This window comes from Oryctolagus cuniculus, chromosome 5 (assembly GCF_964237555.1).
Source record: "Oryctolagus cuniculus chromosome 5, mOryCun1.1, whole genome shotgun sequence".
In the NCBI taxonomy this organism is placed as follows: Eukaryota; Metazoa; Chordata; class Mammalia; order Lagomorpha; family Leporidae; genus Oryctolagus; species Oryctolagus cuniculus.
The window spans coordinates 143,810,146-143,829,262 of NC_091436.1; the positions used below are offsets into that span (position 1 = coordinate 143,810,146).

Below are 19,117 nucleotides of genomic sequence, written 5' to 3' on the forward strand. Positions count from 1 at the left end.
TGTTTGGTGCAGGGGTAATAATGCCCTATGGGACACCCACATCCCATATCAAGTGCCTGGTTTTGAATCCCAACTCTTTTTCTGATTCTGGCTTCCTGCTACTGTGCATCCTGGGAGGCAGCAATAACTGGGTCGCTGCCACCCACGTGGGAGACTCAGATTGAGTCTCTTATGAGTGCAGCTCACTTATGCTCTCTTTCAAATAAAAAATAAATTGGTTCATGGAAATGCATATTATTCAAAAGCATTCATGAACATCAAAATCTTTTTAATAGTAATGCTTAGTATATGTATTTTTTAACATTGTTTTCATCTACTTGAGAAATAGAAAGTGAAAGAGAGAGAGTGAGAGAGAGAGTGAGAGAGAGAGAGAGAGAGAGAGAATCTTCCATCTGCCGGCTCACTCTCAAATTCTCAAATACCCACAACAGCTAGGAATGGGCCAGGCTGAAGTCAGGAGCCAGGAACTCCATTTGGGTCTCCCATGTGGATGTTAGGGGCCCAAGCACTTGAGCCATCATCTGTCGCATACCAGGATGCATTAACAGGAAGCTGAATCAGAGAAGGAGCAGAGGGACCAGTGTTGTGGCTCAGGAGGTTAAAGCCATGGCTTGCAGCACTGGCATCCCATAAGGGCATTGGTTCAAATTCCAGCTGCTCTACTTCCAATCCAGCTCCCTGCTAATGTGCCTGGGAAAGCAGTAGAAGATGGTCCAAGTCTTTGGGCCCCTTTACCTACATGGGAAACACAGAAGAAGCTCTTGGCTTTGGCCTGGTCCAGCCCTGGTTGTTGCAGCCATTTGGGGAGTGAACTAGAGGATGGAAGAGCTCATGCTCTCTCTTTCTCTCTGTAACTCTGCTTCTCCAATAAATAAATCTTTCAAAAAAAAAAAAGGAAAAGGAAAGAACAGGGACTTGAATTAGAACGCTAACATGTGATGCAAAGGGCCCAAGCTGTGACTTAATGCACTGTGCCACAACACTTGTCCTGGACTATCAAGATTTTTAACATCAAAATAAACTTACCTTTTCACTCCAATTCCACGGATTTTCCAAAGCATCCCCCTAAATACACACAAGAGGGTACACACATGCACACATACAACTTCTCACTACTGGTGAGTGACAGAGCATGAATGTGTTTGTGCTTCTTGTACTTGGAGGAAGGGACACCAGGAACGGCTCCAGGGCAACCTTGAAGGCTGAACTCAGGCCTTGGAACCTAAATAGGTGCTTGCCAGGCAAGTCAGGGCCCAGGGATGCCCAGGCAATCAAGGAGTGTGAGCAGAGGCATCAAGCGCTTTTCTTCGTTTACTCATTTAACAAGTATGTATCAAGTGTCTCCTCTGTGCCTGGCCCAGCGTTAGAGACAGGGATACAGCAGCAAGTGAAACAGGTTCCTGCCTTCACTGAGCTAACGTTCTAATAAAAGAGACCATCCTTATACTAGTGAACCAATACACAAGCCCAAGAACTATGCAGAAACACGATGGGTCAGGTGACCAGACAGGGCTGGAACGGTCTTCCTGCCTGAGCTGTGAGGGCAGATGCGTGCACAGAGCAGGAGGGAGACACCACTGCTCACCTCGCTGTGTTCTCTGGGGAAGACTTTCCTTAAAGCCCCTTGGCCTCTGGTGCCACCTTCTTCCCCCCGGTGTACAGAGTTACCTGGCTGGGGGCTAAGTGGTAACATGGTCCACGCCTCCCCTGGGGTAGAGAGGACTCCACTGGACGGAGTTGTTCTGTGGCGATTATTTTGCTCTCTTTCCCTTCTTTCTCCACACAGACGATGGCTTGAAGACTCAGCCCCTGCCTGCAGGTGCACGATCACCAGGACTACACTGGGGAGCTGGAGGAGACAGGGTGGGGGTGCAACTCCTCAGGGAGGCATTTTGGCGTCCACCTGCTTTTTGAGTTTTGTCTTATTTGTCAGTTGCCTCAGAACTTGGGAGGGGAAGAGAAATCTTTTAAGATAAAAGTTTATATAAGAGGAAAAAAACCTTCCCTCCCTCAAAACTAAATTAGGCATCGCTATCCTCATCTATCAAACCTGTCACCTTAATGAAAACTCCTTCAAATCTCCCACTTAATAGCTCCAAAGGCACAGCTAGACTGCAAAGTCTGGTCCCAAAAGGCAAATTCAACAGACAGTGTGAACTGGGAGGTGGAGCAGAAACCAGGATTTCAACACTGGGACAGAACCCAGGTCCAGGGTTCACAGCCAGTTGCCACAAAGAGGGGGTGGGGAAACATGATACCTTGACAGTCTCACCTTGAGACTTTATGGCCACATTTTTTTAAAAACCACAAGAGAAGAATCTCTTGAAATGATCTTTTCTTTAGAAATTTAAAAAATACTTTCAATATATGTACACACTTGCCTTCCAACTTCCTTGAGAGATACAATGAGAATATAATGTTATCAAGAACAAATATTAATGGCATGGAACCATCTATCTGTAGGGCTCAGTTCTCAGCATTCAAGGTTTCTTTTTATGATAACAGAGAGGGCAGGGCCAGTGCTGTGGCACAGCAGGTTAAGCCAAGGCCTGCAACACTGGCATCCCATACGAGTGCCAGTTCCAGTCCTTGCTGCTTTACTTCTGATCCAGCTCTCTGCTAATACGACTGGGAAAGCCTGGGTCCAGGTGTTTGGTCCCCCTGCTACCTACATGGGAGAATCCCCACAGCCACTTGGAGTTTCTGGTGGCTGGCTTAGACCTGGTCCAGACCTGGCTGCTGTGACCATGTAGGGAGTGAACCAGCAGATGTCCCCAAAGCAACAGACATTAAGGGGTGCAGGACGAGAGTCCAATGCATGGCAAAGGTTTCCTTTAAACACTTCAGGAATTCAGAGCGCTGGGAACAGAGCGCTTAAGATGATTTCTCGAAGGATTTATAGATGGAAAACACCAGCGACGCGGTAAAGCCACAACTCCCCATTAGGGGGAGAGACAACAATTAGAAGTTGCATGTCTGGCAGAAGAAGCTCCTAAAAGGACAGAAACGGGTCTGGCATTCCTCTGTGCAGCCCTACTGTGCCTGGCACTGTGGTGCACACTGGTGGGTGCAGCCTCATTCTGGAGCACCTACAACAAGCTCTCGGCCCCCCGTAGCCGCCCACCTTCCAGCCAAGAGCATTGGCCTCAATGACCAGGAAATGCCCCCCTCCCTGGTTGTGCCATTCTGCACAGGGATGAGGAGAAGCTCACACTCTCCACCCCGACCCTGCCAGGGAGGCAGGACCAGCTCTGCTCACATAGGCAGAATCTACGACAGGCTGCGCTCTCTCCCTCATCGAGTTGCAAGCTTGATGGGACAGAAGGCAAGTGCCCGCAGCAGAGACTGAGCAACACAAAGTCCACATCCTGAGCACTATCACAGGCCCCAGGAAGGGAAGGATCAGCTGGAAAGGCAAAGGGGCTTCACCCAGGTCTGTGCTCCCCTGCCCAGGAAGCGCTGGCTGCCACAGGCATCAGGGTTGTTCTGGCTGCACAGACATGTTGCTATGGAACCAGTGCATCCACTGCCACTTGGCCTCCAGCAGTGCTAGCAAAACGTTTCCCCGGCTTCCCTTACAGGGATGATGTGGACGGCAGCGAGGCTCGGGCTGAGACAGAGGCGACGCAGCTCTCGGGGTCCAGCCCCACTGCATGCGTGACACAGAACCCAGAGCCTTCGTGTTTTATATGACGGACATGTATGCCGGCACCCGCCTCTGACTGCCACGGCTTCTGTGGGTGCCAAGCTCCTCCCCCCAAGTCGGAAAAGCAAAGGTGTGTGACATTTTGGGTAATAATTTAATGCCTCCAGAGTCATGGAATGAAGCCACTCAGGACCCCAGTAGGAAATCAAAGTTGCCTCTGGTGGTCTGCCTGCAGACAGGGGACCTTCCTTTCTCTCCTTTCTCATTTCTGTTCTCAGAACCCCTCCAGCAGTTCCTTCTTCCCCTAAAAGAGCAGTACAATGCCGGCCTGGAGTTTGGTATTTTTTCCCCTTTTCCTAAGCGCCTTAATTGTCCCTTACATTCTTGTCTTATGAATTCATGATTCTCCAGAGCCCTTAATATTCCCCAGAGCATGCAACGTCCCACTTACATTGTAGTGCACCCTGGGGACGCACTTTTGGGCTTCTCTCGGATAAGATGGGGAAAATGTGGACCTTCAAACTCACTGAACTTCTCATAAATGCACATTTGTGCCAGGAGCAGGGAACTTTTTTCTGCCGAGAGCCATTTGGATACTTATAACACCATCTCATGGGCCGCACAAAATTATCAATCTAAAAATCAGCTGGCTATAGATTTATTGAACTTTGAATCTCACCTGTGGCTGCCTTGGCACAACCAGGCTAAATGATTCCTCGAGCCTTATACGGCCTGTGGGCTGGATGTTCCCCCCAAGTATAGACTCGGCATTTGGGGACCAGGGAGATCAATACTAGGGTAACAGGCAGGTAATCCCTCAGTGAATCAGAATCCCATGTCTTAAACTCTGGTCAATATACAGGCAGACACCAGATCACCACCACATCCTGATATGGAGATATTCCAAGTTCCATAAAAATGACTCCAGTCCAGCCCACATGTGTTAAGAAGTAATTCATGGGGCCAGTGCTGTGACATAGTGGGTAAAACTGCCACCTGCAGTGCTGGCATCCCATATGGGTACTGGTTTGAGTCCTGGCTGTTCCACTTCTGATCCAGCTCTCTGCTATGGCCTGGAAAGCAGAAGATGACCCAAGTCCTTGAGTCCCTGTACCCCAACGTGGAGACCTGGAAGAAGCTCCTGGATCCTGGTTTTGGATCAGTCCAGCACTAGCTCTTTAGGCTATTTGGGGAGTGAACCAGTGGATGGAAGACCTCTTTCTCTCTGCCTCTGCCTCTCTGTAACTCTGCCTTTCAAATAAATAAATGTCTTTAAAAAAAAATAAAAAAGAAGTAAATCATTTGACAAGTGGCATAGACAGGCTCTCGGCACCACATGGAGACCAATCTTTGGGTAAGATGAAGTGTTTGGCAAATAAGTGCACTTAGTTCACCAACATAAATGTATGCAATTCAGAACCAGACCGAGCACAGGACTCCTGCAAAGCCCCACAGGCAAGTCCACCTGTGCGAATGCCAGCAGAGACTCAGGTTCTCACATTCCTCTCCATCTCTCTGTGAAACACTGCTCTTATGGAAAAGTCAACATCACTTTTTTTTAAACAACCAAAAAAAGTATTTTCCTGGAAGAATGTGTTCTGTACTACCAGAAGCCTGTTAACTATGACTCTGCAGGTGCAGGTGGCGCGTGCAGGTCTGCATCTTGCCAGCCCACAGCTGCCAGTGTACCGCGGCTTCTGGCTGCAAACCAGATGTGCCACGAGTGTTGGCACATGGCCACGTTGCAAACGCAGGGGGCTGGAAGGGGCACAAAGGAATACACACCATCTCAGAGGAAGTCTCTAACACAAGTTTCCTGGGGACACCCACTCTGCCAACTCCTCTTCGTAGAAGCCAGGGATGACCGCTACAAAGTTCAACAGCTTCATGGCTTCACTCCTGACTCTCACCTTAGAACCATCTAGATTTGTCCACTTCCTCAACCTCTGGGCATAAAAATCAGCTGTGTCCCAGGGTGAGGCCAATTGCTCTCACATCCCAGTGCTAAAGCCCCCAACAGGTGACTTTAAGCCCTTTGGGCCTCGCCTGGCTCATGTGCACTTTGGGCCATCATCAGGCAGCCCGAGAGATCGCATCTAGGGCTCATAGCCTATTATTCTTTACCATGAGATAGTGCAATAATGGGAACAAGATGGTTTCCCCTGGCACTGTGCACAAGTCACTAAAAGAAACTTAACTTCCTTGCTCGGCCCCTCTGCTAGCTGGACAAGGTACCAGCAAGGATGCGGACAACTCACAAGAGGCAAAGCACGGGAATGGCTAAAAGACACGGCAAAAAAGTCTCCGAGAGAAATCATCCCATCTTAAGAACAAGCACAGTGAGGGGGAGTGTGGAAGAGCAGAAAGAACGGCTTGGTTCCAAGCGGAAGAAAACATCTGCGGGATGCAGCCAGCAGACACCTGTTCCTGGAGCATCGCAATAATTGGAACAAATGCCGACGTGGCGAAGACACAGGTGGAGGGCTGAAAGGGTCACTCACTCTGCGAAAACAGCAGGTTGGTTTTCTTTTCGCCAAGACAATTTTGGGCTATTCTCTTTGGAAAACTGGAAGAGAAAAAAAAACACATTAATTCATTTTCCAAATCAGGGCAGGTATACAGGCCTGGAGATTATAGGGCAACAGCACCTAAGAATGAGGGGTATGCACACTGGTTTGATTGACCACACACAGATTTGTAAAACAGAGCTTTCAACAATCCATGGGTAGAAAATAATCGCACATGTGATTTTATTTATTTTTTTTGACAGGCAGAGTTAGACAATGAGAGAGAGAGACCGAAAGGTCTTCCTTCCGTTGGTTCACTCCCCAAATGGCCACTATGGCAGGTGCGCTGCGCTGATCCGAAGCCAGGAGGCAGGTGCTTCCTCCTGGTCTCCCAAGTGGGTGCAGGGCCCAAGCACTTGGGCCATCCTCCACTGCCTTCCTGGGCCACAGCAGAGAGCTGGACTGGAAGAGGAGCAACCGGGACAGAACCGGCGCCCCAACCAGGACTAGAACCCGGAGTACCGGCACCGCAGGTAGAGGATTAGCCTAGTGAGCCGCGGTGCCGGCCACATGTGATTATTAATTATAAAATGTGTGCTCCTTAGGACAAGGAACATCCTTGCATGTTGGGGTGGCTGGGAAGTCCTGTCTTGCATGTCCACCCTGGAGGTGAATAAAAGCACCTTAACTTAAATAACCCACGTGTGTACTTTGCACTGTCCAGAACAGCAGCCACTACCCACAGCAATGCATAACAAGGCTCCTATGGGGACGAAGAGTTCACAGAGAAGCACGGAAGGCCACAGATCAAGCCAACCGAGTAACCGTGTGAGGAAGTCACAGTGTCCGAGATACCAACTGGCCACAGCCAGCGTGGGAAAGAACTGAGCTGATGCGAAGCTCGGGCAGAGGAAGCCCAAAGGATGGGGCAGATAAGGGCGTGACAGCAACAGACTGCCTAACCTACACCGCAGAAGGAACTCCACGCACGGCTCCGGTTTTAAACTGTTCCACAGACTGTGTAACAAGGGACCTTTGTGGGTTTAGCAGAGCTGTGAAGCAGGGCTATTCCAGCCTTTGCGGCTCCCCGGGCAGACTCTGCACAATCCCAGAGCCTCTGCGGCTCATTCTACCGCTGGGAAGAGGACCGCTGCCTTCCCGTCCTTTTCCAACAGGAAGTGGATGGTGCTGGCCCTCAGGGTGATGTCACCTCCTCAGGATGTCCCACTAGCTCAAGGCCAGCCTCCCTGCTGCAGTTTCTCAAGATCTCCAGGCCATGCCTCCAGGGTCAGGCGCTACCTGCTACCCTATGAGGGTGCCATCAGCTTGGTGGGGCACGGGGCACCAAGCCAACGTGCCTCCGGAGAGGCAAACACACCACAGGAATATCCTGCAGGCGGGGAAAGTGGGACCCGCTGGCAGAACCTCCGAACACCTTCTCATTTGTAAAGCAACATTTTGCCTTCCACGCACACACATTAAGTGTCTCATCCTAATGACAGACAAGATGTCGACAGGCAGGATGAAACACATCACGAACGCTGACTTCAGTGTGAGGCCATAGGCTGCATCTGAGTCCCGTCACCTCCTCGCCATGCAGCTCCAACTCCTTAAACTCTCTCCTGTCATGTGCATAACTGCAACCATCAAACCTGCTTCCTAGAATGTCAAGTTCATGGTGCAGTGCTTGACATGTGGAAAAGACTTCATAGAAAGGAAAGGCTTTACACCAATGGACATGGCTTATAATTCATAATTGATTGGAACGGGAGGATCTGTTCTGTATTCTCTTTTTCCCCAGCCCCTAAAATTACAGGAGACAAATGAGAACAAAATAACTACTGTAACACAAACAGATCATATAGATATGGGGGGGGGCCCAGAATCCAAATAATACAAATCAAGTCCTTTGTATAATCACTGTTAACATTCTGGGCTGTAATTTGGCCTCAGGCTCTGTCCTGTGCCCAAATATACAGAGTCTATTGTACAAAAACCTATAAAGTTGAATTTATATGCACACCTAGATGCAACTGATTTACAGCACGCTATGATCGCATAGACATGGTTTGGCTGCCTGATACGTTTTTTACTTGTTATACTGAAAAACTCTTATCATCAAGAAATTCAGCTACGTCACATCTTTTAAGGACTTCAAGAACACTGCCTTGAGGAGCTGGCATTGTGGTGCGGCAAGTTGAGCCAACACTCGTGATCTTGGCATTCCACATCAGAGCACCACTTTGAGTCCCACCTGCTCTGCTTCAGATCCAGCTCCCTGCTGATGTGCCTGGGAGGGCAGCAGAAGATGGTTCAAGTACCTGGGTCCCTGCCTCCCCACATAGGAGACCTGGATATTATTCCTAGCTCTGGCTTTGGCCTGACACAACCCTGGATATTGGCGCACTTGGGGAGTGAATCAGCAGATGGAAGATTGATCTCTCTCTTTTTCCCCCTCTTTGTCACTGTCCTTCAAATAAATAGATTATAAAATTTTTAAAAGATTTATTTATGAATTCAAAAGAAAGAAAGAAAGAGAGAGAGAGAGAGAGAGAGAGAGAGAGAGAGAGAAACAGAAAGATTTCCCATCCACTGGTTCATTTCCCAGATGGCCTCAACTGCTGGGGTTGGGCCAGGCCAAAGCCAGGAGCTTCACCCAGGTCTCCTATGTGGGTGGCAGGAGCCCAAGGACTTGGGCTATCCTCTTCAGCTTTCCCCAGGTCAACAGCAGAGAGTTGGATTGAAAGTGGAGCAGCCAGGACATGAACTGGTGTGCATATGGGATGCCACCATTGTAGGCAACAACTCTACCCACTATACCACAATGCTGGCCCCAAATCTTTTTTTGAAAGGAGTATTCATTGAAAAAAAAAAAACCTAAACCAATAAATATGTACTTGTTAAATTTACAAAATCTACTAAAATCTTCCCCCACATCAATGAAAAAAGCACATTGTGGTAGCATGTGGTTCTTGATCTTCTGCATTTTCTTTAAGATCAAGAAAGGCAGACTGTGTGTGTGTGTGTGTGTGTGTGTATACGTGTATGAAATCTTAACAGTGAAAACTGTTTTGGTTTGAGTGGGTGTAGCCCAGAAGAACAAACACATACAACATGGGGAATATACACAGTAATTATATTTGGTATCCAGTGTTTTGAAAAGGGACAGCACCTTACGAGGAATAATGGTAGCCTCAAGTTTAACAAAGAGTATGTATGTTCAACCTGTTCATGGTAGTCTCTGTGTTGACAAAGAGAAAGGCAAATGAAAACATGGATTCTTCAGGGACTGTAAAAATTAAATCACACAGGGACCTGCATCATGTAGCCACAGGTTAAGCTGCTGCCTGAAGACACCCGCATCCCACACCGAAGCACTGGTTTGAATCTTGGCTGCTCTGCTTCAGATCCAAATCCCTGTTAATGAGCATGGGAAAGCAGTGGATGATGGCCCAAGTAGTTGGGCCCCTGCACCCAACATGGGAGACCCACATGGAGCTGTGGCTTCCTGGCTTCAGCCTAACCCAGCCTCATTCCTTGTGGTCATTTGGGGAGTGAACCAGCAGGTGGGAGATCTCTGTCTCTCCCTTTCTCCAACACTCTGCCTTTCAAATAAATGAAACAAAACTTAAAAGAAATTAAATCCCATGACCTGAAGTTCAAAACCTGACAAAAGAGAATCATGACTCTCCATGATGTATCTGTGTAGTGCCATATTTCTGGTCTAATTTCCTTCTTAAGGCAATGGTGGGCTTGTAAAACATACACGAAAGGCTCTGTTTGAGTCACAGAACACTGTGCCACACCTGTGAGAGTGACAGGCAGCCTTTCAGGAAAATGATGGAGGAGGGGCCTGGGGAGCAAGTGCATGCTCTCCACAGTGTGCAGTGGATTCCTCCTAGGTGGGAACTTCAAGAGTTTGTGGAAAACTGAATTAACTGGTAAGTATATTTTGGTTAAAAAAAATGAGACCTTTGCATGTGAGAGGTCTTCAACAAGTTAATGGAAAAATGTACATTAGAAAAAAACTGCAGGATTTCAACATTTTTTCATAACAAAAATAAATTTGTTTTAATGCAAATTTCCATGAACTCTTTGAAGCACCCTTACAGAGTTTGGTTTGTGAAATCTGAGTGCATAACAAATGATAGATGGCAGCCCTTTTACATGCTACTTTACAACAGCAATCCCTATGTGTTGCATCCTTGGTCCAGCTTATACAACTTGTGCTGGGAGTCATTCTCTTAGGAGGGATTTCTACTGCGCTACGTTGGCCATCTGAAATAGAATCAACATTAGGAAATGAGAAGACAGACTTTAAATTTTGGCAATGGATAGAATCAGAGAGAGTATTTCTCTTCGACAACTCACACCAGAGATTAACTCTATCATAGGAGATGAACTGAGCTACTTTGAACAAATCTCTCTTTAAAAAAAAATTGAGAGACACAGAGAGAGAGTGAGCTCCCATCCATTGGTTTACTCCCCCAAATGTCTGCAAGGACTCACTGGAGCTGGGCTGGGGCTGGAGCTGGGAGCCAGGAATACAATCCAGGTCTCCCATATGGGTGGCAGGGACCCAACTGTTTGAGCCATCCTGCATTAGCAGGGAGCTGGAGTCAGGAGCCAGGACCAGGAGCCAGATACTCTGATGTAGAATGCAGGCATCTTAACTGGCATCTTAATCCCCGGTGTAAACATTCATGGCTGAGCAATTTTCTTGTTGGTGCAATCCAGGAGCTGGTGAGGCATCTCTGAGTTGAACAGTGAACTCCCTATAGGAACAGAGATTTTGTTTTTGTCCACCTATCTTGTGGTCCTGCTTTCCCCATGAGTGAGCACCAGATGGTTGTGTCATATGCTATATATCTTTCAAAGCTAAATTAGACACATTCTTAAATTTCCTTTCAAAGGGACCTGTGCATCCTCTAAAGACATACACATAACACATGTCCTATATAGAAGACCTGCCTTAAAGCTTGTAGTTTAGATGCCAGCATCCTCATCCAATTATGTGCCTCTGATAAATACAACCTGCTACCGAATGTTCCACAGTGGCTAGAGTTTTGGACTACTGACCTTGGAGTGTGTTCTATCATCCTGAGTAAGCCTTCAACTCCTTAATATTAGCTATGACCATTTATTGAGTGGTTAATTTGTGCTGAAAAATTCTGATCTACAATCTCTATTCCAGACAATATCTCTGTAAAACAGGTCCTTGGGAGCCCCATTGTCCTGGAGAGGAAGACGAAGGTCAAGAAATAAACCAGTAACCCATAACCAGTGAGAGGAAGAGCTGGATTTTACAGGGTCTCCCAGAGAGAAGAGGTGAGCTCCCTGGAACCCTGAACGTGAGTTTTTATAGTAAAGTCTCAACACAGAAGCTCTCTGTCAGACACAAACAACACACGCTTGCTTTCAACAAACAAGCAGATATTTCTTTTGGGTTATTTTTGGGGGGTGGCAAGCGAAGATGCTAGAACAAAAGTTACCCACGACAGCCAGTGTGGAGTCGGCGCCAGGCAAGCGTTCCTCAGGCAGAACAGCAGGCCCAAAGTGCTGACAGTTGCAACGACACAAAATGTAGCCTTGGCAAGTCAGTCTAACAATTACTTTGCATCATTCTGATTATGAGCCACAAGCATGCAATCAACAGCAGAGAGACGATCTTAAATGATCTCCATCAGCATTTTACTTTAGTTATCAAAGCGTGGCAGATTGAACACACGCTCATCTGACCTAAAAGGCAATGTTGATCACCCAAACACAAAGAATGCGCAAGAATAATAATGGGGCAAGCGCACCGGCCTTGCTGGAGGGCCCTGAGCTAGAAGAGAGGAATTTTATTACATTTAACTTTTCTATTTGATACCACAGAGCAGACAAATGTTATTCATGTTTTTCTCATCTGTTACATTTATCTACATTGTAACTCGATTTAAACTGAGTTCAGAGTTAAGCGAGTTCATGAATTCCCCTATTCTTACCATCATTTGCTGTGCATAACACTACCAGGAGCATTATTAATACCCCTTGGTTCATTTCTGTGGGTAGTCATCTCCCCTACTCTGTGACCCAGCTCTGATTTTTGTATAATTTATCTGTGTATTTCCAATACATTACCCAGTGTCTGTCACCTATAGTAGGCAGTCAAAATATGCTGAAATGAGTGAACTCTGATGGGACATGCTAACCAAGTTCATGGGCAGCCCCCAAGTTGAAGAAGTCACTAAAATTTCAAAGGGCAATATTTGAATCCCAAAACTTATTAAAAATGAAAAACATGATTGTAAATATATACCATAAGAGATAGTAGATGTCTAACCTTAATAAACAAAAACATACAAGTATAAAACTAAGGAAACATTGCTCTCATCATATTGGCTAAAGAAAATCATTTGCAAACAGACTCTTACCAGAACTCTTTTCTCTCTCTCTCTCTCTTTTTTTTTTTTTTTTTTTTTTTTTTTTTTTTTTTGATAGGCAGAGTGGACATTGAGAGAGAGAAAGAGAGAGACAGAGAGAAAGGTCTTCCTTTACCATTGGTTCACCCTTCAATGGCTGGTGCAGCGCGCTGCAGCCGGTGCACCGCGCTGATCCGAAGCCAGGAGCCAGGTGCTTCTCCTGGTCTCCCATGGGGTGCAGGGCCCAAGGACCTGGGCCATCCTCCACTGCACTCCCGGGCCACAGCAGAGAGCTGGCCTGGAAGAGGGGCAACCGGGACAGAATCTGGCGCCCTGACCGGGACTAGAACCCGGTGTGCCAGCGTTGCAGGCAGAGGATTAGCCTAGTGAGCCGCGGCGCCGGCCCAGAACTCTTTTCTCAACATTAAAGTTTAAAATTTAAGGGGGAAATACTACGCTGGCAGTAGTTGTCAAGGAAAGTAATTTAAATCATTACAGATTGAAGAGCCAAATTCTAGAAAAGAAATACTGACTATTATACTCCAGAAAAAAAAGGAGGTCAACTTTCCTCTTCAAAAAGTAAAAACGAAGGGAGACAATTTGTGATGCACCCATACTATGACTTCCAATGTCTTCCACTTCACCAACTAATGCCACTGGGGCAGTGAGTTTCTATGGAAGGGGATAAGAACCATTTTGCCTTCAGATAAATGCCATATCTGCCACAAAAGACCATTCACTAGGTCAACCCACTGTTGGGCTCCTATCTGGACTGTACAAAATGACCACCCCACCATTTTATGGAAGAAAACTTCTATAGGTAGATGGCAACCTGGCTTTATGATTTCCTGGGTGTCTGTCTGTGGATATGTGTTTGCACAGGGTTTTCAGTGATCTCAAAGTATATCGTATACAATTTTTATGTTTCAAATAGCTCCCATATGCTGCTTCACTCCCCAAATGGCCACATTGGCTGGGAATTCAGGTACTCCAATGTGAAAAGGTAGCATTTTAAATGGTTTCTTACCCAACCCCTCCTACATAATCTTCAAAAGTCAATGTTTAATACTCTCCAATTGCCAAAACACACCACCTAAACTCTTCAAGAACAGTTCCATAGAGCTGAACAATTCTTCTAGCAACTAACATAAGCTTATTATATGAATGGTCAAGGGCCTGGACAGAAGGTGTGACACAATCAGCAAGCCACTGTCTCACAATGCCACAATTGGGAATCCCCCAGAGGTCAGGGAAGAGGAGCAGGGTGTCGTGTTTAGGGTGAAAGGCAGCAAGTCTTCTTGCTGCACGCGATGGCATGTCCCTTTCCTCTAACTTCTCCCAGTGCAGGCAGAGACCACAGTTACTTCACCAAAGTTTAGCTAAGATAGGAAATCCCACAGGGAAAAGGCAGAAGTTCAGTTCTGTGACTTTCAAAAGGGTTATGAGAGCTGGAAAGGTTCCCATCACCTCTGCCGGCATCATGATGCTAAGGACGCAAAAGCTCTCACATCAATCAAGCAACAAAGGCTTAAGGACCCCGCTCTGGACACAAAGCTGGAGTTCAGTAAATTCTTCAAAGCACAGCATCTCGTATCTGGATGAGCCTCATGGCTTTCAAAGTGATCAAGCCTAGAGTCAACAGCAGACAACATCACTACATTATGTAAATGGTTTTTAAAATGGTATCTCTTAAATGTCTAAACAGCTAGAAGCTGGCAAGCCTTTTACTGTAAAGGGCCATACAACATGCGCATTTGGCTTTATGTGCCAGACAATCTCTGTAGCAGCAACTACTCAATCTTCCTGTGTAGCACAAAAGCAGCTGTGGACAATACTACACAAATGGGGCTGTCAATGTCTTAATAAAACTTTATTTACAGGAGCCAGCATGGTGGCATAGTAGGTAACTCTGGCATCCCATATGGCCTAAGAAAAGCAGTGGAAGATGGCCCAAGTATTTGGACCCCTGCCACTCATGTGGAATACCTAGAAAAAGCTCCCAGCTCCTGATTCCAGCCTGCCCCAGCCCCGGCCCATGCAGTCACCTGGGGAGTAGCCCAGCAGATGCAAGATTTCTCTTTCTGCCTCTTCCCTTTCTCTAACTCTTTAAAATAAATAAATCTTAAAAAAAAAAAAAAAAAAAACTTTCTTTACAAACATAGGAGTGGTCATGGTCCAGTGAATCAACCCTTGGTCTATAATATCTTCTTGGGGAATTATAAGATGAAATTTCAGCTTCCTTCTTTTCCCAAATAGGTATTTTTATTTAGTAAAAGTCAGATGACAATATCTCACCAAAAGCAGTCAGTGGCTTAGTGGGGCAGGGTCCACCCTCAATGTTCCTCCACCACAAGCAGTCAAGGACACATCCAAGAGTGCCATGTGGAGTTTCCCAGCGTGGCAAGCCACTGTGTACTCTTCAACAGGCTGCCCCACAGGATCCCAGACAACTGCTCAGCAGCCTCAGGAAGCAGTGTACTTACTATCCAGGCAAGCAAGAAAACCCTGGCGCAACAACAAAACAATCAACCAGATGGGCAAAGGAATTGGCATTGATCTATAAAGAATATATACAACTGGCCAATAAGCACATGACTAGATGCTCAACATCACTAATCATTAGGAAAATGCAAATCAAGGCCTCAATGAAATACCATTTCACACCCACTAGGATGACTTCTATAAAAACCAAGCACCCAAGAAAAAGAACCAAAACTCTAGAAAATAAGGGGTGCTGGAGAAACTGGAAAATGTGTGCACTACTGGTGGAAATGTTAAATGGTACAGCTACTATGGAAAATACCATGACTGTTCCTGAAAAAATTAAAATATTACCATATGATTCAGCAATTCCATTTCTGGGTATAGACACGAAAGAATTGAAAACAGGAACCCAAACTGCTATTTGTACATCTAGGTTCATAGCAGTAATGTTCAAAATAACCAAAAGGTAGAAGCAACCCAAGTGTCCACTGAGAGATGAATGGATAAGCAAAAATATACATGTATGTGTGCATATGTGTATATGTATATGTAGATACATACATACACATAGGCAATGGACGACTATTCAGCCTTCAAGAGAAAGGAAATTCTTACACGTTAGGACCTGGATAAAACTTCAGGTTTATGTTAAGTGAAATAAGCATAGTACATTCAGGTTTATGTTAAGTGAAATAAGCCAGTCACAAGAAAGACAAATACCATATGATCAAATACTGCAGGAGGTATTTGGAGTAGTCAAATTCATACAGACAGAAGTGGGATGCTGGTTGTGAGGTCTGGGGGAAGGGCAATGACGAGTTACTGTTGAACAGGTACGGATTTCAGTTTGGGGCTAGAGATAGACAGTGGTAGTTGTCGCATTACAATGGGAATGTTTCAATGCCACAGTACACTTAAAAATGGTAAAAACAGTACATTTTATGTTATGTATATCTTACTGCAATTAAGATGATGATGACAATGATGAAGATGATGATAAGAAGAGGATGATGAAGAAAACCTTTGTGGTTATTTGGCCCTAAAAGAGAGCTTTTCATGCGATGTGTTTGAACCAACATATTTCAGGCAGGTTTAAGCCCATCACTCTTGAGAGGCTTGGTTTATGGGAAGCAGCCGAGGAATTGCAATCTGGTTTAAGCATTTCAGGAAATCAGCTAAAACTTGAGAGATGGTACATCTAGAAATCATTTGGACTAAAAAGTATATACCCCTACAATTCAGAGTGAACTCTACATATAAGATTTGTACTATGCCTGAATGCCTGCAATACTCTTTTCTGAGTCTAACAACCTTAGAGATTCAATTTGACAGTGGATCAGGAGTAAAGTCAATAATAGGAATAAAAGTTGGGAAAATGTACCTTCTCTGATGGAAGATACAGGAAAGAGAAAAGAAATCCCTGTGATTATAGCAAAGCACATCCATCTTTCAGAATTACATTGAAAACTTTTCTCTGCCCCTAACGCTCTTCTTGGCCACACATGGCTATGACTGCTTTTCATTGACGCACTGGAAATGCAGGCTCCTCTGAATCTAACTCTTAATGCCATCAACCAAGCACAAGAGGTGACGTCATGGAAACGGCTCCTATTTGCGTAGCATTAGTCCACGGATTACTTGGGTATCATCCTTGCAAGAGTCAAACTGATACAGAGCTGCATCACCTACTACAAGCTGAGTCATGATTTCTCAGCCAAAGGAAAATGATACCACTTCATCCCATATTTCTGCAGAGAATAGAAGATACCGCCAAAGAGAAATATATGAAAGATGTTTAGAAACATTTGGGGTGAGGGAGCACACCAGACTTTTAAATACTTAAAGCCAGTGATGGGGGGGACCCCTGATCCGTGGCACCTGCAGACTTCTGTAGTGTAACACTTCCACCAGGGCCGATTTCCAGCTAGCAACAGGATGCCAAACTGCTCCCCAAATTCCTGAACACTTAGCACCGGCTCATGAGAGCCGGTGCACGCTGGCTCCACTATACACTAGCTGAGGTCAGATTTCTTCCACCTACCAAGATCAGTAAACCCCACTTCATATCCCAAATAAATCCAAGAAACTTAAGCCCTTCATTATTTTTAGCTATCTGTTCACCCTCCACGTCTTTCCTTCTAGACTGGCATCTGGAACAAACCTTGGGAAAGCCAATACTATATGGCAGGGGTGGGGAACATCTTGCCTACAGGCCGTTGGTCTGGCCCTGCCAAGGTAACCACAGGCAGGACTGGCAATGCAGTCCATCTAATAGCAGACTAATTTTTTCAGTTGATCATTTTGTATGGCCCATGAATGATGTTACAAATACCCAAATGGCATTGGCAGAATAAAAGTTCCCTACCCCTGCTATAGAGGAGGTGCTCTTTGAACACACTCAGATCACACTAGCCTTTCTGTACCGTGAATCTCTAAAGCACTTGTGGATTTCTATCCTCTCCTTTGATGCCACAGGATAGGGCTGGCTCTGGGAGGGCAGGATACATTCCCTTGGCACTGAGCACAGCAGGGAGCCCACCACAGAGTGTGTGGAATGAAATCTGCTGACTTTATTGGCTAGGCTGGCATCTGTCCAGTCCCACACCGTGAGCAAGGCTCCCCAGCTTCGATCTGCCGTGCGTCTCAAGAGGATGTATAGTGTGATGATTCCACGGGGCACTCACTAGTGCACATGCCAAGCATTCACAAAAGAGGGAGGGAACTATTATGTGCTGAACTAAAATTCCTGCCAGCCCCAGCAGCCAGATCTAGGTTGCTCACATCATCCCTCTGTAAAAGGAACCAGAAGTCTTTGGGGGAATGCCTGAATCCAAGTCTGAGGCAGGGAAGGACCAAGATGAGCCCGGAGCACTGTGCAGTGCCAGACCTAAGGAAACACTGAATAAGTGAACCAGTAAATACGCTGGAGTGATGCAGCAGGGGCAGGCATGTGAAAGGAACACAGGAGACAGCAGTCCCGGTATCCTGAAAGGGTTGCCAGCGGCCAATCCCAGAACAACTGGAGCAACAAAATAAAGGAGTCCAAACTTTGGGATGATGAGAGCTTTCAAGAGTTTGTGGACAATGGAACTGTAAGCTAAGTTTATTTTGCTGCAAAGTAAATTTGAAAGCCATGCACAGTTTTTTTCATAAAATACATTTTAATGCATGTTTTGAGGATTCCTAATATGCATGGATTTCAAAACTTCTTGACCCAAACTAAACTTATCTTTTAATTTTATTTTCCACAAACATATCTAAGGGCCCTTGTATAACCTTAAATGCAAAATTGAAGTAGGGTCTTGTCCGATTTCAAAATAACACCCATGTGTTTATACTGATACAAATAAATGACTGAATACACACATACAAAAATGGGAGAGTACACAAATCTTCTGTGCAGAAGGATTCCAAAGATTTCATGTAGACATTCTCTTCCCCTTTTTTTTTCTTTTTAAACTTTTTTTTTGGACAGGCAGTGAGATTGGGGTAGGGGCAGAGAGAACACACAAGAGTCCCCAAATGCCCACAATGGCTAGAGCAGGGCCAGGACAAAGCCAGGAGCTGGGAACACAACTCAGGTACTCCACATGGTGGCAGGAACCCAACCACTACGACCCCTTCCAAGGGTGTGCATTTACAAGAAGCTGGAATGGGGAACAGAGTCAGGACTTGAACCCAGGCATTCAAATATGGGCATGCATTTTTTTTTTTAAATTTGACAGGTAGTTATAGACTGTGAGAGAGAGAGAGAGACAGAGACAGAGAGTAAGGTTTTCCTTCCACTGGTTCACTCCCCAAATGGCCGCCATGGCCAGCGCTGAGCAGATCCGAAGCCATGAGCCAGGTGCTTCCTCCTGGTCTCCCATGTGGGTGCAGGGGCCCAAGCACCTTGGCTATCCTCCACTGCCCTCCCGGGCCACAACAGAGAGCTGGACTGGAAGAGGAGCAACCGGGACTAGAACTGATGCCCATATGGGATGCCAGCGCCACAGGCAGAGGATTAACCAAGTGAGCCACAGCACCAGCCCCAGGGATGCATCTTAACCATTGAAGCAAATGACTGCTCCTCTCCC

At 46.0% G+C, this 19,117-nt stretch overlaps 1 protein-coding gene across 6 annotated transcripts in view; it reads right to left on the minus strand.

Moving 5' to 3' along the window:
- The window catches only part of ATXN1 (ataxin 1), a 451,390-nt gene that overhangs the window by 211,139 nt on the left and 221,134 nt on the right, over window positions 1–19,117 (minus strand). For 4 of the 6 annotated variants that reach the window (XM_051832601.2, XM_070074300.1, XM_070074301.1 and 1 more), the window contains one exon: window positions 6,148–6,212. The gene's annotated coding sequence lies outside the window, so the exon portion shown is untranslated. Of the gene's footprint in view, window positions 1–1,668; window positions 1,850–6,067; window positions 6,087–6,147; window positions 6,213–19,117 lie in introns of those variants that run through there. The other 2 variants (XM_051832592.2, XM_070074303.1) reach the window with 2 other exon arrangements.